This window comes from Capra hircus, chromosome 8 (genome assembly GCF_001704415.2).
Source record: "Capra hircus breed San Clemente chromosome 8, ASM170441v1, whole genome shotgun sequence".
NCBI classification, from domain to species: domain Eukaryota; kingdom Metazoa; phylum Chordata; class Mammalia; order Artiodactyla; family Bovidae; genus Capra; species Capra hircus.
Genome location: NC_030815.1, coordinates 96,189,699 through 96,209,944, shown reverse-complemented (window position 1 = coordinate 96,209,944; position 20,246 = coordinate 96,189,699). Strand labels below are relative to the sequence as shown.

Genomic DNA, 20,246 nt, shown 5'->3' with positions numbered 1-20,246 from the left:
TCCCGTCGGCGCGTTTACCGTCGGCAGAGCGCTGCTGACAGATGGTCGGGGGGCTGGGAGTGGGGCTGCCGTGGCTACGGGCCAAAGGATGTGCCTCCCGCCGGAATGCACGGCCCGCAGACTCCTCCCTGAAGCCTCGTCCCTTCGGTCTGGTTCTGTGGGCGTGTTTGTGTGTGCCGGTCCCCACGTGGCATGTTTTGTTGTGGTGGTGGCGGTGGCTGTGGCTGTTTTTGTTGTTATTTGGGCCAATGACAACAGAGGCCTCACTGGCTGGCGGCTGCTTTCCACTCTTGGCAGTTAACAGACTCCCAGACAGGAAATTCTCCTAACGATTGCAGCTGTGAATTGGCCCATTTTTCTGGAAAGGGGATAAAGAAAAGAGTTCTGTGGGATCTTTTGCTTCTCTCGCACAAGCAGGGACACGTTGAACACAAACAGGGACCTGCAAGGAGATGGGGTGAACTGCAGTGGGGCTGGGAGGAGAGACTGTGCCCTTGCAGCGTGGAGGGTGGAGCTCCCCGCCTCCTGATGTCAGGCTGCCCCGCAAGTGACACTGCTCTGGGTCCCGCTGGGGATTCAGCAGTTTGAACCCATTTGACAGCCAAGAGAGACTCACTTCCATTCATTTTTTTTTTTTCAGCGAAAATCCCAGTGCTCGCTCTGTAGCTGGTGGTTTCCTGGGGAGTGAGGATGAGCCAGAAAACAAAACTGGCAAGGTGTACGCCTCATGGCACTAACAACTGGCCAGACAAAGTACAAGTAAGCAAACACATATCACAGTCACGCCCTCTTGGCAGTGTTTTCCATGCAACTTGACAGGCTGCCATGAGAGAGATGGATGGTGATGGTGATGATGGTTCCCAATTTTTAATGTGTTCTTCTTATGTGCCAAGCACTGTTCTGAAGGCATTTCTCACTTCATAATATCTCTTTGGGATGAATACTATGCAAAAGGACATTTGGAGTGATCAGGAAAGGCCTCTCTAAGGAGAAGAAATCTGAATTGCGATGTGGAGGACACAAAAGAACCAGCCATTTAAAGAGCCAAGGGGAAGGGAGTGCAAGGACGAAGGTCCTGAGGTGAAGCAGAACTTAGGTGTATCTAAGTCATTGACAAAGACCTATAGGACAGGGGTGACCTGACCTGTGGGACAGGGTGTAGAGGTAAGATGGTGACCAGAGCGGGAATTGGGGAGATTAGAATGGTATGGGGTGAACTTTTGAAGTAGTCAGGGCCCTTGTGAGGACCAGGTCCTAGAAAGGAATATGAGAATGGGAAGCATCATTGGATTTAGAGCTGAGAAGAGACATGATTGGAATTACTTTTTTTTTTTTTTTGGTTGTTTGTTTCAATTGTTTATTAACTGACCAGATTACAAAAATAATCCTGGTAGATACCTTAGTTCATCCTTCTAAAAAGCCTGTTGATCTGGTCTTCCCTATTGCCAGCATCTCCACCTTCTACAAAATGGGTGGTCTTTTTCTTCATTCCAGCTTGTGGAGAAGACAATTTAGAGGGCCACAGGAAGTTGTTTGCTTCTTTGAAACATTTTCCAGTGGTCTAGATCTCATGAATCAGATCCTCCATGCAGATGATTCCGTATTTCCCAAGAGATTGAGCAATCAATGCATTGTCTGTCAGGGCAATTCGCTTTTTGTTGATTTTGCCATAACCACACTTGTAGATCAATTCATTTACAGACTTCAGATTTGGGTACCCCCAGCTCAACATTCAGAAAATGAAGATCATGGCTTCTGGTCCCATCACTTCATGGGAAATAGATGGGGAAACAGTGGAAGCAGTGTCAGACTTTATTTTTGGGGGGCTCCAAAATCACTGCAGATGGTGATTGCAGCCATGAAATTAAAAGATGCTTACTCCTTGGAAGGAAAGTTATGACTAACCTAGATAGCATATTAAAAAACAGAGACATTACTTTGCCAACAAAGTTCTGTCTAGTCAAGGCTATGGTTTTCACAGTAGTCATGTATGGATGTGAGAGTTGGACTGTGAAGAAAGCTGAGTGCCAAAGAATTGATGCTTTTGAACTGTGGTGTTATAGAAGACTCGAGAGTCCCTTGGACTGCAAGGAGATCCAACCAGTCCATTCTAAAGGTGATCAATTCTGGGTGTTCTTTAGAATGAATAATGCTAAAGCTGAAACTCCAGTACTTTGGCCACCTCATGCGAAGAGTTGACTCATTGGAAAAGACTCTGATGCTGGAAGGGATTGGGGATAGTAGGAGAAGGGGACGACAGAGGATGAGATGGCTGGCTGGATGGCATCACCAACTCGATGGATGTGAGTCTGAAGGAACTCTGGAAGTTGGTGACGGACAGGGAGGCCTGGTGTGCTGCAGCTCATGGGGTCGCAAAGAGTCGGACACAACTGAGCGACTGAACTGAACTGAACTGATGCAATGTATGGCTCCACAGTTCTCAGCATGTTAACTGATGCCTTGTTGAGCTTCACAATGGTGCCACTGAAGATCTGCTGGAGGCGAAGGAGCTGCAGCACCTTTTGAACCTTTGGGCTCACACCACTGATGCCTCTGATCCTGATGACAAATGCCAGTTTGGGTTCCGCGGGTGCATAGAAGTTGCCAGCTTTTCGTGCCATCCTAGCCATTCGAATTTCAGTTCTGTACATCTGCCTGTATTCCTTGTGGTAGTGCTTAGCTTTTTCATAGATAAGCTTCCTCCTTCCTTTTTGAAGCATCTTTTGGGCAAACTTCTTTCTCAGGCGCTTGATCTTAAGCTCTGTGAAATTCTTTTGCTTTTTCTTAAGGGTTTCTGGCACAGCAGGAACCTTCTTTTTCTTCTCTTCTGCACCCTCCATGGTTCCAGCCGGGAAAGAGGCTGGAATTATATTTTTAAAAGATTTGTTCATCTGTATTGGGGAAAATGAAATGAATTGGATCATACAATGTGGAAGTGGAAGCATGGAAGGCTGGCAAGAAATGATGGCGACATGACTGAGGATGGTAACTGTAGACATGGAGAAATGGACGATTAGGTCTCCGTTGGAGGTGGACACAAGAAGAAAGGTTGCTCAGCTAAGTTGATGAGGTCTTGAGACTGAGTAGTCATGGGAACACCCCACTTTCTGACTCTGGACATTTGATGGTGGCAGGTGTGACATTCACTGGGATGGAAAGGACTGGCGATGGACCAAGGATTACCCCATAGACAGAGTGTATCTGCTTTGTACACCGGAAAGGTCAGTGTCCAGGGAGGAAATCTGAGGCCTGGGATGAAGAAGAAATACCTTCCAGTGAGGGGGGAAAAAGAATGACTGTATGATAGCAGGAGAATAATCACCTTACCTTTGTGAGATGCTGTTGTATACTTTAACATCTGTATCTTGTCTTATTTGTTCTTCACTCTAATATTGTGCCAGCATTATGATTATTTCAATTTAAGGGAAGGAGAAAATGAGACAGAAGTGAACTGACTTCTCATGGTCATGTAGTTAGTAATATTAGTTATTGTCAACATGCGTGGAAAACTAACTTTGTACCAAGCACTGGTTCTACATATTTTACATATGCTGGGTCTTCACAATCAACCGAGGTTTTACTCCATTTTGCAGAGGGGAAACTGAAGCACAGAATGCTTAAATAATTTGTTCAAGGTTATATAACAATCAGAATGTAACTATTTCTTTTATTATTATTACTACTTTATTTTGGGGCCATGCTGTGTCTTTGTTGCGGCATGCAGGCTTTCCCTAGTTGTGGTGCGAGGGGACTTCTCAACGCGATGCACAGACTTCTCTAGTTGTGTTGCATGGGCTCTAGAGCGTGGCCCTAGTAGTTGTGTTCAAGGGCTTAGTTGCTCCGTCTCATGTGGAATCTTCCCAGAGCAGGGATTAAACCTGTGTTCCCTGCATTGGAAGGTGAATTCTCAACTACTGGACTGTTAGGCAAACCTCAGAATATTATTTATCTCTAAATAATAAACTAAGTTTCAAGTCTGGCTCCCTACTTGTGTTGTAAGCCACCATGCTCTACTAGGTATGATTGAATTAGGGCTCTGAATCTCTCAACCTCTTTACTATTCTGAGATGTTTCCTTGGTATTACTTTTGATGATTACTCTTCTCCTCCCATGAATTTGTGTATCTAGGTCATCTGCAGGTTTGCTATAGATAGCTAGATGACTGTTCCTCAAATATTTTCCTCCAAAGACTATATAGCATCATGATGTAACATCTGAAAAGAACTCTTTTGTTGAAGGGACATACCTGTTAATCCTATCAAAATTAAAAACAGAAAAGAAAACCTGTAAACTAATTTGGTCTCTATATGTTGATTGATTAGAAACTGTTTTTTTTTGTTGTTGTTGTTGTTCTGACTTTAAAATTATTATATGCATTTTGAAATAGGACTTCTCATTTTCTTGAAAGTCCTAGGGCCAAGTAGGAAGAAGGCACGTAGATATTATATGAGTTTCATTTTCCTGTCTCTTAAAAGATGGTCCATGCACATAACAAAGAAGATAGAATTAGGCCACAGACAATCCCCACATATTTCTTGATAAGGTTCTGTGGGTGATCATCTAGGCAGCATATTGAATGTACTTCCTATCATATTTCTTCATTGAAGGCAGATAGGAGAGTGATTACTCCAACCTTCTTTGTGCATTTGTATCTGACCACGTTCTCTGACTGCAAGTGTGAGTGTGATGATGAACATGCATTCTGGCACTTCACAGCCTTCCAGAAAGTGGTTCTGTTCCCGAGTAGGGTTGAAATAACCACAGGCATTTTTTTTTTTTTTTGCTCTTGGCTAGTTGAGTAAGCATGGCATTAGGTCCTCATACTGCTCATTCTGAAAACGTTCTGTTAGTTTCTCGTACCCAGTTGGTGGTGAACAGCTGTCTCACCAGGGTGTTTGTTCTGAAGATGAAGTGAGATGATTTCTCCATCTTGGCCCCCATTCAATCAGGTAGCCAGGACAAGAGGGGCAAAATGCTTAACTCACAAAAAGTACTGCACAAAGCTGCTTAATGTTTTGTGCAAAATATGCTCCTCCATTAGGCTTGGGAAACATAACATTTTGTTTCTGCCGTGTCTTGTCATACAAAAAGCTCCAGTGAGGCCTACGGTAAAGAAATATGTTTGGTTTTGCTGAACATGGTCCTTCCCAAACTATCTACTGTCATCTATGCTGACAATCATTTGTGTGAATCATGACCCAGCCAGATCATTCTTTAGCCCATTCCAGGTGTATTGAGGGACATCCTTCCCTGTTGGTCCAGTGGTTAAGAATCCACCTAACTTTGCAGGGGGCAGGGTCTTGATCCCTGGTCAGGGGGCTAAAATCCCGCATGCCGCTGAGCAGCTGAGCCAGTACGTTACAGCTGGAGAGTCTGTGCACCCCAACAATGATCCAGCGTGCTGCAGCTGCAACCCAACTGCAGTATGGCTCAGTTCAGTTCAGTTCAGTCTCTCAGTCATGTCTGACTCTTTGCGACCCCATGAATCACAGCACACCAGGCCTCCCTGTCCATCACCAACTCCTGGAGTTCACTCAGACTCGCGTTCATCGAGTCAGTGATGCCATCCAGCCATCTCATCCTCTGTCGTCCCCTTCTCCTCCTGCCCCCAATCCCTCCCAGCATCAGAGTCTTTTCTAATGAGTCAACTCTTCGCATGAGGTGGCCAAAGTACTGGAGTTTCAGCTTTAGCATCATTCCTTCCAAAGAAATCCCAGGGCTGATCTCCTTCAGAATGGACTGGTTGGATCTCCTTGTAGTCCAAGGGACTCTCAAGAGTCTTCTCCAACACCACAGTTCAAAATCATCAATTCTTTGGTGCTCAGCTTTCTTCACAGTCCAACTCTCACATCCATACATGACTACTGAAAAAACCATAGGCTTTACTAGATGGACTTCAGTCGGTAAAGTAATGTCTCTGCTTTTGAATATACTATCTAGGTTGCTCATAACCTTTCTTCCAAGGAGTAAGCATCTTTTAATTTCATGGCTGCAGTCACCATCTGCAGTGATTTTGGAGCCCCCAAAAATAAAGTCTGACACTGTTTCCATTGTTTCCCCATCTATTTCCCATGATGTGATGGGACCAGATGCCATGATCTTCGTTTTCTGAATGTTGAGCTTTAAGCCAATTTTTTCACTCTCCTCTTTTACTTTCATCAAGAGACTTTTTAGTTCCTCTTCACTTTCTGCCAGAAGGGTGGTGTCATCTGCATATCTGAGGTGATTGATATTTCTCCCAGCTGGAATCTTGATTCCAGCTTGTGTTTCTTCCAGTCCAACATTTCTCATGATGTACTCTGCATAGAAGTTAAATAAGCAGGAGGACAATATACAGCCTTGACATACTCCTTTTCCTATTTGGAACCAGTCTGTTGTTCCATGTCCAGTTATAACTGTTGCTTCCTGGCCTGCATACAGATTTCTCAAGAGGCAGGTCAGGTGGTCTGGTATGCCCATCTCTTTCAGAATTTTCCACAGTTTATTGTGATCCACACAGTCAAAGGCTTTGGCATAGTCAATAAAGCAGAAATAGATGTTTTTCTGGAACTCTCTTGCTTTTTCCATGATCCAGCGGATGTTGGCAGTTTGATCTCTGGTTCCTCTGCCTTTTCTAAAACCAGCTTGAACATCAGGAAGTTCATGGTTCACGTATTGCTGAAGCCTGGCTTGGAGAATTTTGAGCATTACTTTACTAGCGTGAGAGATGAGTGCAATTGTGTGGTAGTTTGAGCATTCTTGACTGTGAAGAAGGCTGAGCGCTGAAGAAGTGATGCTTTTGAACTGTGGTGTTGGAGAAGACTCTTGAGAGTCCCTTGGACTGCAAGGAGATCCAACCAGTCCATTCTGAAGGAGATCAACCCTGGGATTTCTTTGGAAGAAATGATGCTAAAGCTGAAACTCCAGTACTTTGGGCACCTCATGCGAAGAGTTGACTCATTGGAAAAGACTTTGATGCTGGGAGGGATTGGGGGCAGGAGAAGAAGGGGACGACAGAGGATGAGATGGCTGGATGGCATACGCAAGTCTGAGTGAACTCCAGGAGTTGGTGATGGACAGGGAGTCCTGGCGTGCTGTGATTCATGGGGTCGCAAAGAGTCGGACACGACTGAGTGACTGAACTGAGCTGAACTGGCATTGCCTTTCTTTGAGATTGGAATGAAAATTGACCTTTTCCAGTCCTGTGGCCACTGCTGAGTTTTCCAAATTTGTTGGCGTATTGAGTGCAGCACTTTCACAGCATCATCTTTCAGGATTTGAAATAGCTCAACTGGAATTCCATCACCTCCACTAGCTTTGTTCGTAGTGATGCTTCCTAAGGCCCACTTGACTTCACATTCCAGGATGTCTGGCTCTAGATGAATGATCACACCATCGTGATTATCTGGGTCGTGAAGATCTTTTTAGTGCAGTACTTCTGTGTATTCTTGCCATCTCTTCTTTATATCTTCTGCTTCTGTTAGGTCCATACCATTTCTGTCCTTTATCGAGCCCATCTTTGCATGAAATTTTCCCTTGGTATCTCTAATTTTCCTGAAGAGATCTCTAGTCTTTCCCATTCTGTTCTTTTCCTCTATTTCTTTGCATTGATCACTGAAGAAGGCTTTCTTATCTCTTCTTGCTATTCTTTGGAACTCTGCCTTCAGATGCTTATATCTTTCCTTTTCTCCTTGGCTTTTTGCTTCTCTTCTTTTCACTTCTCTTCTTTTCACAGCTGGAGGCCAGGGGTGGCGGCCAGGAGGAGCAACCCCATGCCCGAGGCCAGGGCAGCAACCGGGAGGAGCAACCCCATGTCCAAGGAGTGGTGCTGTGCCTAGAGGAGCCATCCCACACTGAAGGTCAGGAAGGGCAGCGGGAGGAGATACCCCTCATCCAAGGTAAGGAACAGCGACTGTGCTTTGCTGGAGCAGCAGTGAAGAGATACCCCACGCCCAAGGTAAGAGAAACCCAAGTAAGATGGTAGGTGTTGCAAGAAGGCATCAGAGGGCAGACACACTGAAACTGTACTCACAGAAAACTAGTCATTCGAATCACACTAGGACCACAGCCTTGTCCAACTCAATGAAACTAAGCCATGCCTGCGGGGCAACCCAAGATGGGCGGGTCATGGTGGAGAGGTCTGACAGAATGTGGTCCACTGGAGAAGGGAATGGCAAACCACTTCATTATTCTTGCCTTGAGAACCCCATGAACAGTATGAAAAGTAGGATACTGAAAGAGGTACTCCCCAGTTAGTAGGTGCCCGATATGCTACTGGAGGTCAGTGGAGAAATAACTCCAGAAAGAGTGAAGGGATGGAGCCAAAGCAAAAACAATACCCAACTGTGGATGTGACTGGTGATAGAAGCAAGGTCCGATGCTGTAAAGAGCAATATTGCATAGGAACCTGGAATGTCAGATCCATGAATCAAGGCAAATTGGAAATGGTCAAACAGGAGATGGCAAGAGTGAACGTTGACATTGTAGGAATCAGCGAACTAAAATGGACTGGAATGGGTGAATTTAACTCAGATGACCATTATATCTACTACTGCGGGCAGGAATCCCTCAAAAGAAATGGCATACCCATCATGGTCAACAAAAGAGTCCAAAATGCAGTACTTGGATGCAATCTCAAAAACGACAGAATGATCTCTGTTCGTTTCCAAGGCAAACCATTCAATATCACAGTAATCCAAGTCTATGCCCCAACCAGTAATGCTGAAGAAGCTGAAGTTGGACAGTTCTATGAAGACCTACAAGACCTTTTAGAACTAACACCCAAAAAAGATGTCCTTTTCATTCTAGGGGACTGGAATGCAAAAGTAGGAAGTCAAGAAACACCTGGGGTAACAGGCAAATTTGGCCTTGGAATGTGGAATGAAGCAGGGCAAAGACTAACAGAGTTTTGCCAAGAAAATGCACTGGTCATATCAAACACCCTCTTCCAACAGACTCTACACATGGACATCACCAGATGGTCAACACCAAAATCAGATTGATTATATTCTCCGCAGCCAAAGATGGAGAAGCTCTATACAGTCAACAAAAACAAAACCAGGAGCTGACTGTGGCTCAGATCATGAACTCCTTATTGCCAAATTCAGACTGAAATTGAAGAAAGCAGGGAAAACCGCTAGACCATTCAGGTATGACCTAAATCAAATCCCTTATGATTATACAGTGGAAGTGAGAGATAGATTTAAAGGTCTAGATCTGATAGATAGAGTGCCTGATGAACTATGGAATGAGGTTCATGACATTGTACAGGAGACAGGGATCAAGACCATCCCCATGGAAAAGAAATGCAAAAAAGCAAAATGGCTGTCTGAGGAAGCCTTACAAATAGCAGTATGGCTACAGCCAAATAAATAATTAAACATTAAACAACAACAACAACAATGTGTTGGAATTCAACTCCTTAAAATAAAGCACTAAAAGAAAAAAATAATGACTAGGGTAGATTGTTTCCAGTCAGATAGCCTGAAGCTCATGAACTGACTTAGTCTGTTAGAAATTCTGTAATTTGGGGCAAACATTCTTAAATTCCTTCAGTTCTTTCATTTTTAAAATGGGAAAATGAATATTTTCTCAATTGTTGATTGTGATTTGTTTATTTATTAGTGAATGTATTCATTAAATATTTATTGAATATCTTCTCCATGCCAAGTATTGTAACAGGTACTGGGGATTCACAAGCTAGCCAACTGTATTAGTCAGAGTTCTCTAGAGAAATAGAACTGGTAGGAGAGAGAGACAAATATAGAATAAATCATAGATATATATTATAAGGAATTGGCTCATGTATTAATAGTTATGGAGGTTGAAATATGCCAACTGCAAGCTGGAGACCCAGGAAAGCTGTGGTATAATTCAACCCAAGTTCAAAGACCTGAAAATAAGAAGTTATGAGGCAGAGGAAGATCATGTCCCCCCTCAGGCATAAAAGGTCAAATTCTTCCTTTTTCTGCCTTTTTGGGCCCTCAAGGGATTGGATGATGCCCACTACATTGAGGGGGGCAAGTTACTTTATTGGATCCATGGATTCAAATGTTAATTTCATCTGGAAACACCCTCATAGACACATGTAGAAATAATATTTGCCAAATATATGAGCACCCCTTGAGTTAGCCAAGGTGACATGTAAAGTTAACCATCACACCAAACCACCTGGAGTTGAGTTGTTTAATCACAAGAAGTCCCTGATCGACCTTTTGCCCTCATACCATCCCAAGGCATCAGTTTCTGGTCCTATTTTTTGGTATTACATAGCAAGAGAGATTCACCAGCAAGGCTGGTCTTGGCAGACTAGGACAGATGTTTTCTGAACCTCCAAGCAGAAAGGAGTGTAACTCACAGCCTGGATGGGTAATGTAATATGTGCCAAGATGAAGACAAGCTATTTATCAAGGCTTCCCCTACAAACATTTTAAAAATGCTATTCTGAATTCTACACTTTGTACTGTTTATTTGTTTTAATCTTGTAGTATTCAATCTTTGTTCTTTCATTTGAGAAATTTATTTTAAAAATGGACATATTAAAGAGTTTCCTTTGCAGATGAATGTATTACTAAGGGGAAAGGGGAAGAAGTGGAAATGGCAGGTTCGCTTGTGTCCTGTGTTATTACTGGTCCCAAGATGGAGAAGATGCTGGGTCTCCTTACCTCTTCTTTCCCTCCTGATGCCCTTCTAGACTTAAAGGGAGCCCTTTTAAAAGAGATCACCCTTGAGGAAAGCCTAAATTAACCATACAGTCAATATAAGGCCTTGGTAGCTAAACAGAGGGCTTATCAATCATCATGCTTTTGCTTGTGGTTCACTGACTCCTTACTTACCTTTCTAAGAGGTTGGTCCAATAAACTCATCTATACTCATGGCATGTCCTGTTCAGAGCTTCTGGCTCACAGATCCAGGGTAACTTGTAATGCTTGCAGATGGAGTGGGTACAAGAATGAAAAACAAAAACAGACCTACATCTTCGTCTGTGTGATTACTCAGATGGAGAGCAAGAGGACTAAAATAGATGACTGTAAACGGGAATTCAGTGAGAATGGAAAAGCTAACGACTTGTTGGCCTTTTGTTGTGTATTGCTCCCAAATAGGGTTTCTCAAACTCCATACAATTGACATTTGGGGCATAATTCTTTGTGTGTGGGTGTTGTCCTGTAGATTGTACAATGTTTAGCATAATCCCTGTTCTCTGCCCACTCACCAGTTGCAGCTGTTTCCAGGCATTGTCAAACGTTCCCAGGGGACAGGAACAAAATCATCCACTTTCTATTAGGGGTTACAAGCAGATGTAATACAGAAGCTGGCTCAATTTGTGCTATTTTCTTAACATTAATTCCTTTTAAAAGCATTTTGGCTGTGCTGGGTCTTCACTGCGGTGCACAGGCTCTTCACTGCGGTGGATGGGGCTTTTCTCTAGATGCAGTGTGCAGGCTTCTTGTGGTGCATGGGCCTCTCTAGTTGTAGGACACAGGCTTTTCTTGTTGTGGAAGACTGGCTTTAGAGCACACAGGTTCAGTCATTGCAGTGTACAGGCTTTGCTGCCCCAAGGCATGTTGGATCTTAGTTCCCTAAGCAGGAATCAAACCAGTGTCCCCTGCATTGGAAGGTGGATTCTTAACTACTGGACCACCAAGGGAATCCTAAATGTTAATACCTTTCAGAAAGAATTAAAAACTGTGAATATAAAAGGATATAGCAGTTAAAAATTTAGCATGTAGAGATCTGCTTATAGATCCTTATAGTAGCTGTATAGTATTCTTTATAGTAGCTGTATAGTATTCCATTGTTGCATCTCTTTATGTACCTGTCTTACTCAGGCTGTTGCAATGAATCCCCATAGACTGGTAGCTTAAACAACATTTAGTTCTCGCAGTTCTAGAGGCTAGAAAGCCCTACAACAGAGTGGCAGACAGAGGACAGTTTCTTGGGGAAGGCCATTTTCCTGGCTTTCAGAAGATGCTGTCACTTCCTTGTATCCTTATGTGGGAGAAATCAGAGATAGAAGGAAGCAAGCTTTTGTTTGTTTCTTTTTATAAGGGCACTAGTCCTGAAGATGAGGCCCTATTTATTTAACTTATATGTAGAGTACATCATGTGAAATGCTGGGCTGGATGAAGCATAAGCTGAAATCAAGATTGCTGGGAGAAATATCAGTAACCTCAGATATGCAGATGACACCTATGGCAGAAGGAACTAAAGACCCTCTTGCTAAAGGTGAAAGAGGAGAGTGAAAAAACTGGCTTAAAACTCAGCATTAAAAAATTGAAGATCATGGCATCCAGTCCCATCACTTGGTGGCAAATAGATGGAGAAATGATGGAAACAGTGATGGACTTTATTTTCTTTATTTTCCAAAATCATTGCAGGTGGGGACTACAGCCATGAAATTGAAAGACGAGTGCTCTTTGGAAGAAAAGCCACGACAAACCTAGACAGCATATTAAAAAGCAAAGACATCACTTTGCTAAAGGTCCATCTAGTCAAAGCCATGGTTTTTCCAGTAGTCATATATGGGTGTGAGAGTTGGACTATGAAGAAAGCTGAGTGTTGAAGGATTGATGCTTTGGAACCATGGTGTTGGAGAAGACTCTTGAGTGTCCCTTGGTCAGCAAGGAGAGCAAACCTGTCTATCCTAAAGGAAATCATCCCTGAATATTCATTGGAAGGACTGATGCTGAAGCTGAAGCTCCAGTACTTTGGCCACCTGATGTGAAGAGCTGACTCATTGGAAAAGACTCTGATGCTGGGAAAGATTGAAGACATGAGGAGAAGGGGATGAAAGAGAATGAGATGGTTGGATGGCACCATTGACTCAATGAACATGAGTTTGAGCAAGCTCCGGGAGATGGTGAAGGACATGGTAGCCTGGTGTGCTGCAGTGCATGGGGTTGCAAAGAGTTGGACACGACTGAATGACTAAACAACAACAACAACAACTCATTTGCTACTTCAGAATATGTCAGTGTACATCCTTGCATATATCCCTGTATACAAGCTCGTGATAAAATTTCTGGTATTGCTTTATTATAGATTTTGAGAATTTACATTGCTCTTTAAAGAAACTGTACCCTTAGTACTTTAAGGAATATTTTGAGAAAATACCTACATGTTTTTACCAACATTCTGTACTATAAAGTTTTGATTTTTGCCCATTGAGAGGTGAAAATATTCTTTTTATTTGCATACTTGCTTTTAATAAAGTTGAACAGGTTTTCAAATCTTTTCTAGACTTTTGTGTTTCCTATGAAGAAGCCTGCTCATGATCTTTATCCATTTTCTATTGGGTTGTTAGTATTCTTTCTTATTGAATTATACAAGCTCTTTGTATATTAAGGAGATCATACTACTTGTATGTCATATATGTTGTAGGTTGTTTTTTTTTTTTTTTTTTTTTTTTTTGCTGTTTGTCATTTGACATGATATCCTCTAGATAAGTCTTTTTAATGGTCTGTTTTTTAGAGGTTTAAAAATCAGGATGGTTCTTGGAGCTTACTCTGATTGTGTGGATGATGATGCTGGAAGTTGGATTTCAGAAGAAGCTTCTGCTTGTTTACAAGGGGATGGTGTAATACTTCTTGAGGACCTAGTTTTTGCCACTGTGAGTCATTCACATTACTGGAAAAACTGAATGACCACTGGACATCATTGGCACATTTCCCATAATTCTCCAAGGAATTGAGGGCATTCAAGAGAGAATGTTTCTCATTCCCTCTGTAACCAGTCATTACCCTGATTGACTTCAAGCTTTTGTCTCTGTGAAACATTGAGGAAAACCTCAAAGCAAGAAAGGTTGCCTAAGTTATTTTGAGTTTATGAAAAATAGTGTTCATCACTGGAAACAGGCATGTTGGAAGGAAGATTCAGGAGACTTACTGGAGAGCTCAGTACCTTCAGCCATCATGATTTGGTTTGCAAGCCACCTAGTGAAGTGCTTAAGAGTATCTGAGCCCAAGAAGACAGGACTTCCATTCAGCAGACAGAAATACTGATAGAAGAACTTGGCTTCAGCCTGTACCAGTGGAGAAAAAGTTCATACGTAGTCACTAAGAGGGTTGCATGGTTTTATTCTGATCCAAATTTGATAAGACAAGGCATGAAAACAAGCCCCTTACTATGGATTTTAAGGATAGACTGTTCATTTGCTGACAGATTCACCATTAGGAATAACATCAGAGATACAGGGAAGGGAAGACCACATTTCTTCCAAGGCCACCACCAAAATAGAAAGTCCTAGCAGAGTGCATCTATGCCATCAGGGGTCCTAGCCGATTGACCAAAAGACCATGTTTGTTTAAGGGGAAAGGTAGTAGTGTGTTTACTGGTCTGAAAGGGACATTTGCCTCTCGTTGCTTATGACTCCTGGCTGTCTGTTTGTACTAAGAAATAGAATGCAGTGTTGTACAGTTGTTGGCTTTTGTGGCTTAACCAGAGATAAAAAATTCTACATTAGTTCAGGTAGAGTGACCAGCTGACCCTGTTTGCCAGGACTGTCCTCGCTTTAGTACCTCCAGTGTCCTCAGACACCCCTCAATGCCAGGCAAGCTAGGAAAACTGGTCATGCTATACCTCGGTCTTGTCCAGCTTAGTACTTCTCTGTGCTGTGCTAAGTTACTTCAGTCGTGTCTGACTCTTTGTGACCCCATGAACTGTAGCCGGCTAGGCTCCTCTGTCCATGGGATTCCCCAGGCAAGAATACTGGAGTGGGTTGCCATGCCCTCCTCCAGGGGGATCTTCCTGACCCAGGGATCAAATCCAGGTCTCTTACATCTCCTGCACTGGCAGGTGGGTTCTTTACCACTAGCACCACCTGGGAAGCACATTATTATTTCTCTAGTTCTCTTATTCTACAGAGACATTTAAAAAGACAAAATATGTTTACATTTCAGGGGAAACTATAGTCATAGTTCTTGACATGAGAGATACTGGAATTAGATATGCCAGATCATACTCTTAGGAAGAGAGAAACTCTTTGTGGTCACTTCTAATTCTGTAATTCCCTGATTCTTTAATACAGCTTCCATCTTCTTGGGAAAGTTAGGTGAGTCATAATGAAAATAATCTTCCTTGGCATTTACTGGTGCTATTACCAGTCACCATGGTAAATTCTTTCACTGTAGTCTCATGACAGCCTTAGATATAAAAAGCTACTATAGGTATAAGTATTAAAAGCCTAAGAGATTATGTCATGTCTAAAGTTATGCAGGTAGAAATGGTGATGGCAGGATTTGAATTCAGGTCTGTATGTCTCACACTCATTCTGTCTGCCTTCCATTATCCACCAATAGTTCAAGCAATCATTTCTGCTCTCTCTGTGATGTGCAGTTATCAGTACTGTGTATAATATGATCCCTGGAAACCAGAGAAATAGTAACACTAACATGGATTTGCATAACTTATTTTACATTTCAACACACTTTTACTTCTGTTTTCTAGTGTCATCATCCTGAGCATGCTGGGCAGTTGTCCCTGTTGATCTTACTTCTGTGTGGATGAGGATGGTCCAGAGCTGATGGACACACAAGGAATTAGTAGCAAAATTGGACTCACAGCTACAACTCATGATCCTAAATCCTTCTGAGCACCAAGTCCATTCTGCAGAGATGAAGGAATTCTGTGACTTTCCTGGTTGCTATCAAAGGCTTTCCAGAGTGCTGCGGAAATCAGTTCAGCTACATTTCCCTCACTTCTTGTCTCCTCCACTAGATTATAAGATCTGAGAAGGCCGGTTCAAGTGTCTTAACCTATTTGTTTATCTCCAGAATCTGACAGATAGATTCTCAAATAACACTTGATAGATAAAAGAACATCCTTCTCTTAATTCGACAGTGGTTCCCATCCCCAACTCCCCTGCCATGTGTAGCTGGCACCATATATTTTTCGCCACTATTTCCTCTGCCTGGAATTCATGTTTTCTTCCCTCATTTCTATATGATCTTAAAAGTATGGCTCAAATTCCACCTCCTCCAGGGAGCCATCCTAGGCTTCTCAGCTGCACGTGTTCCCTCCTTTATACCCAACATCTGCCTCTAGCACCCCCTGTTTTGTTGTGCTTATATCTGTCTCTCTTTTCTTAGGGTGATTTATAACTTGTGTGAGCAAAAGGAAGTAGTGAGGACTGTGGCTAGCTATGGGATAGCTGTTCCGCCTAAAAGTGCACAACTGCTCAATTTTAGTCCATTAGATTTTCCTTTTTTTTTTTAAATGAAAACTGAATTTGAGTATTAAATCTTGGTGATTCTTTCAAACTTCTAATGACACGTGCATGCTAGGTTGTGAGTCATGTCCAAATGTTTTGTGAGCCCATAGACTGTAGCCCACCAGGCTTCTCTGTCCAGTGGATTCTCCAGACAAAAATACCAGAGTGGGTTGCCATGGTCTCCAGGGGATCTTCCCAGTCCAATCGACCTGCATCTCCTGTGGCCCCTGCACTGCGTGTGTATTCTCTATCACTGAGTCACAGGGAAGCCCCTTTTATTGACACAGTGCAGGCTGAATTTGAGCCCAAGATGGCCAGTGTTCTGATATCAACCATTCAGTGAATACAGTAGATATGTTATTGTCTGTGAAATCATATTTTAGTTATTATTTTATGTGCTTTAATGGCTCCAGGTCACTTTCATGATTTTCTATGAGTCCTGTGAAAACCAAGTGGGACCCTGGTATTCCTCTTTTACAGAGAAGGAAACTGAAGCTCAGGATTGTTAAGCAATTTACTTAAGGACACGCAGCAAGAAAGTGGCAGAACCTGGAAATATTCTCTAGTCTTGACAACCCCAGCCCTTTCTGTCTGTGCTGCTGCCTTATCCCTCTCCTCTTGGACGTATAAGAGCAAACACCTGTTTCTTTATTGTCATCCTCAGAGCAGCGTCTTATATACAAGAATTGCCCAATGCATGTTTGTTTGTATGAAAGGAAGAAAAATATATAGCCTAGTGGCTCAGTGGTAAAGAATCAGCCTGCTAATGCAGAAGACATGGGTTTGATCCCTGAGTCAGAATTATCCCCTGGAGGGGGAAATGGCAACTTACTCCAGTATTCTTGCCTGGGAAATCCCATGGACAGAGGAGCCTCATGGGCTATTCTTGAGGTCCATGGGGTCACAAAGAAGAGTTGCACATGATTTAGTGACTAACAACAACAACAATAATACTTAGAGGTAGAAAAATAGCCAAGATGGATTATATTTCCTTTTTTATTTCAATGGACCAATTGCATTATAATTTTCGTGACTGCTTTCTGTGATGTAGTGATTCACAATCAGAAACTCAAACTACTCCATTTCTTGGTGAAAATTCTTTAAACCCTCATTGTTTCCATGGAAGTATTCTGTATTCCAAAGTGTTTCCATAAATAGGTATAAATTAGATGTGCCAAGCCTTATAAAACATTTGAACACGTATATGTGAGTATGTGTGTGTGTATCCTTGTTCAAGAGAAGGAGAAGTCTGGACTCCAGTGTGTGTTTAGTGTTATGGAATTAGGGAATCAAAAGAGATGAATAAGTTCTCTATATTCTAAAAGTTCACACTTCATCAAAGTTTCTAATAGGTAAACAGGGAGAAAATAGCACCATTTTGAAGAAAGACTGGGAGGGAAGTAGATCTTAATGAATCCAGAAGAATCTATTTGATTTCAACTCAGCCCAGATATAACAGGCTCTGTCTTCAAAAGATTTACTACCTTGTTGGGAGACTAGGAATTTTATACACATTCCAATGGATACACATACTCATATTCAAACTCTCCAATTTTTATACTCAACGAGAAGTATCTTTACTTACTTTCATCTCTAAGTAATTTAGAGCTAAATCATTAATTTTTTCCCTGTATTATTTTTTAGACACAACTGAATATTTTCAAACTATGTAATTTTGGACACTTAAATAGTTTTTCTTTTCAGCCAGTCATTCTCTAACTTTGTTGTTCAGTTGCTCAGTCATGTCTGACTCTTCACAACACCATGGACTGCAGCATGACAGGCTTCCCTGTCCTTCACTATCTCCTGGAGTTGCTCAAACTCATGTCCATTGAGTCAGTGGTGCCATCCAACCATCTCACCCTCTGTCACCTCCTTCTCCTCCTGCCCTCAGTTTTTCCCAGCATCAGAGACTTTTCCAATGAGTTTGCTCTTCATATCAGGTAGCCAAAATATTGGAGCTTCAGCATTAGTCCGGAATATTCAGGGTTGATTTCCTTTCAGATTGACTGGTTTGATCTCCTTGTTGTCCAGGGGACTCTCAAGAGTCTTCTCCAGCAGCATAGTTCAAAAGCATCAATTCTTTAGCACTCAGCCTTCTTTATGGTCCAGTTCTCACATCCGTCCATGACTACTGGAAAAACCATAGCTTTGGCTATATGGACATTTGTCAGCAAAGTGATGTCTCTGCTTTTTAAACGCTGTCTAGGTTGATCATGGCTTTTCTTCCAAGGAGCAAGGCGTCTTTTAATTTCATGGTTGTAGTCACCATCTGCAGTGATTTTGCAGCCCAAGAAAATAAAGTCTGTCATTGTTTCCATTGTTTCTCCATCTATTTGCCATGAAGTGATGGGACCACATGCCATGATCTTAGTTTTTTGAATGTTGAGTTTTAAGTCACCTTTCACTTTCTTTAACCTAATTTGTGTTTTTCCTATTTAGCTACTCTGAAAAGAAGGCAAGTTGCCATATTTTTATGTAAGAAAATCTCCTTGGTACTTTGATTTGCATGGCCAGGAGCTGTTGTTTCGAGTCTCAATTGAATTAAAATTAGTCTGTTTCCAGGAGATGCTCTTACAGTGTATTGTGAGCCCCCTGCTTCCCAAACAGTTTCTTTTCCCCTCCCTGGGGGCCAGGAGAACTTCATTTTTTATAGCTTGGGGCTCTCTAAAGGAGCTTCAGATGAACTGAACCTCTCTTCGTTTTGTACAAGCCCCCATGAGTAAGCTATTGAATCATGAGTCCACGTCATGGTCTACCAAGTTCTGGGCTTCCTGAAAGAACCCATAGTCTCTACTTTCTTGGGCATCAGCCCATACCTCAGGAAGAGTCCAGCAATGGTCTTTGCAGGCTCTTCCAGTTATAGAAAGGAGTGAGATGTGGATCTGATGGTCCAAATGTGATGCCTTCACTTGGAATCTGAAGAGGAGGGCTTGAGATATGTCACAAGGGCTTGCAGTCTCATAGTTGTTGTTCTCTAAAAAGAGGTAGCCCTGAGGGCTTCCCTGATAGCTTGGTTAGTAAAGAATCCACCTGCAATTCAGGAGACCCCAGTTTGATTCCTGGGTTGGGAAGATCCACCGGAGAAGGGATAAGCTATCCACTCCAGTATTCTTGGGTTTCCCTTGTGGCTTAGCTGGTAAAGAATCCACCTGCAATGTGGGAGACCTGGTGTTCGATTCCTGGGTTGGGAAGATCCCTTGGAGAAGGGAAGGTCTATCCACTCCAGCATTCTGGCCTGGAAAATTCCATGGACTGTATAGTCCATGGGGTCACAAAGAGGCACACAACTGAGTGACTTTCACTTTCACTTTCTGCTTCATGACTGTGTGCACCCTGCCCAAAGCCTCCTGTGGGGCCAACTCAATGGGATTGTCTCTGTGAGATTTTGAAAAGATTTTTGTTATGATTTTATCCAATGAAGAGTTGAAGGAAAATGTTAAAAAACTGGATCCAAGATAACATCGGCCTTTGAGATTTACCTCTCTGCTATAGTTATTTCAAAAGTCACATAAACACCCACAAAACAGTTTTCAAAATTGTAGACATCAAGAGAGTATTTGAGGTCACAGGCTTTCAGGCCAGGTACTGGCTTTCAGCACCATAGTATTTGACCAGGGAACGAGGGCAAGATAATAGATTTCACATGACATTCGCTAGAGCATTTAGTAATTTATATGTGCCGTGCTCCGTCACTTAAGTCATGTCCAACTCTTTGAAACCCTTTGGACTACAGCCCACGAGGCTCCTCTTTCCATGGAATTCTCCAGGCGAGAGTACTGGAGTGGGTTGCCATTCCCTTCTCCAGGGGAACTTCCTGACCCAAGGATCAAACCCTCATCTCCCGCATCTCCTGCCTTTCAGGCCGATTCTTCACCCCTGAGCCACAGGGAAAGTCCCAGGAATTGATGTACTCAGGCAAAATAAAAATAACTTGCTACTTTAAAGTGTTTTGTTAGAGCAATGTTTGGTGTGGTAGGTTTTCTTATCACGAGGAACAGGTATATGATTTTGGTAAAATATGGGATACTTTTGGTTTTCATTCCAAGAAGACAAAAAG

General features: G+C 42.5%; 1 pseudogene; it reads right to left on the bottom strand.

Annotated features, from left to right (window-relative positions):
* On the bottom strand, nucleotides 1,384-2,843 carry LOC102183515 (annotated as a pseudogene).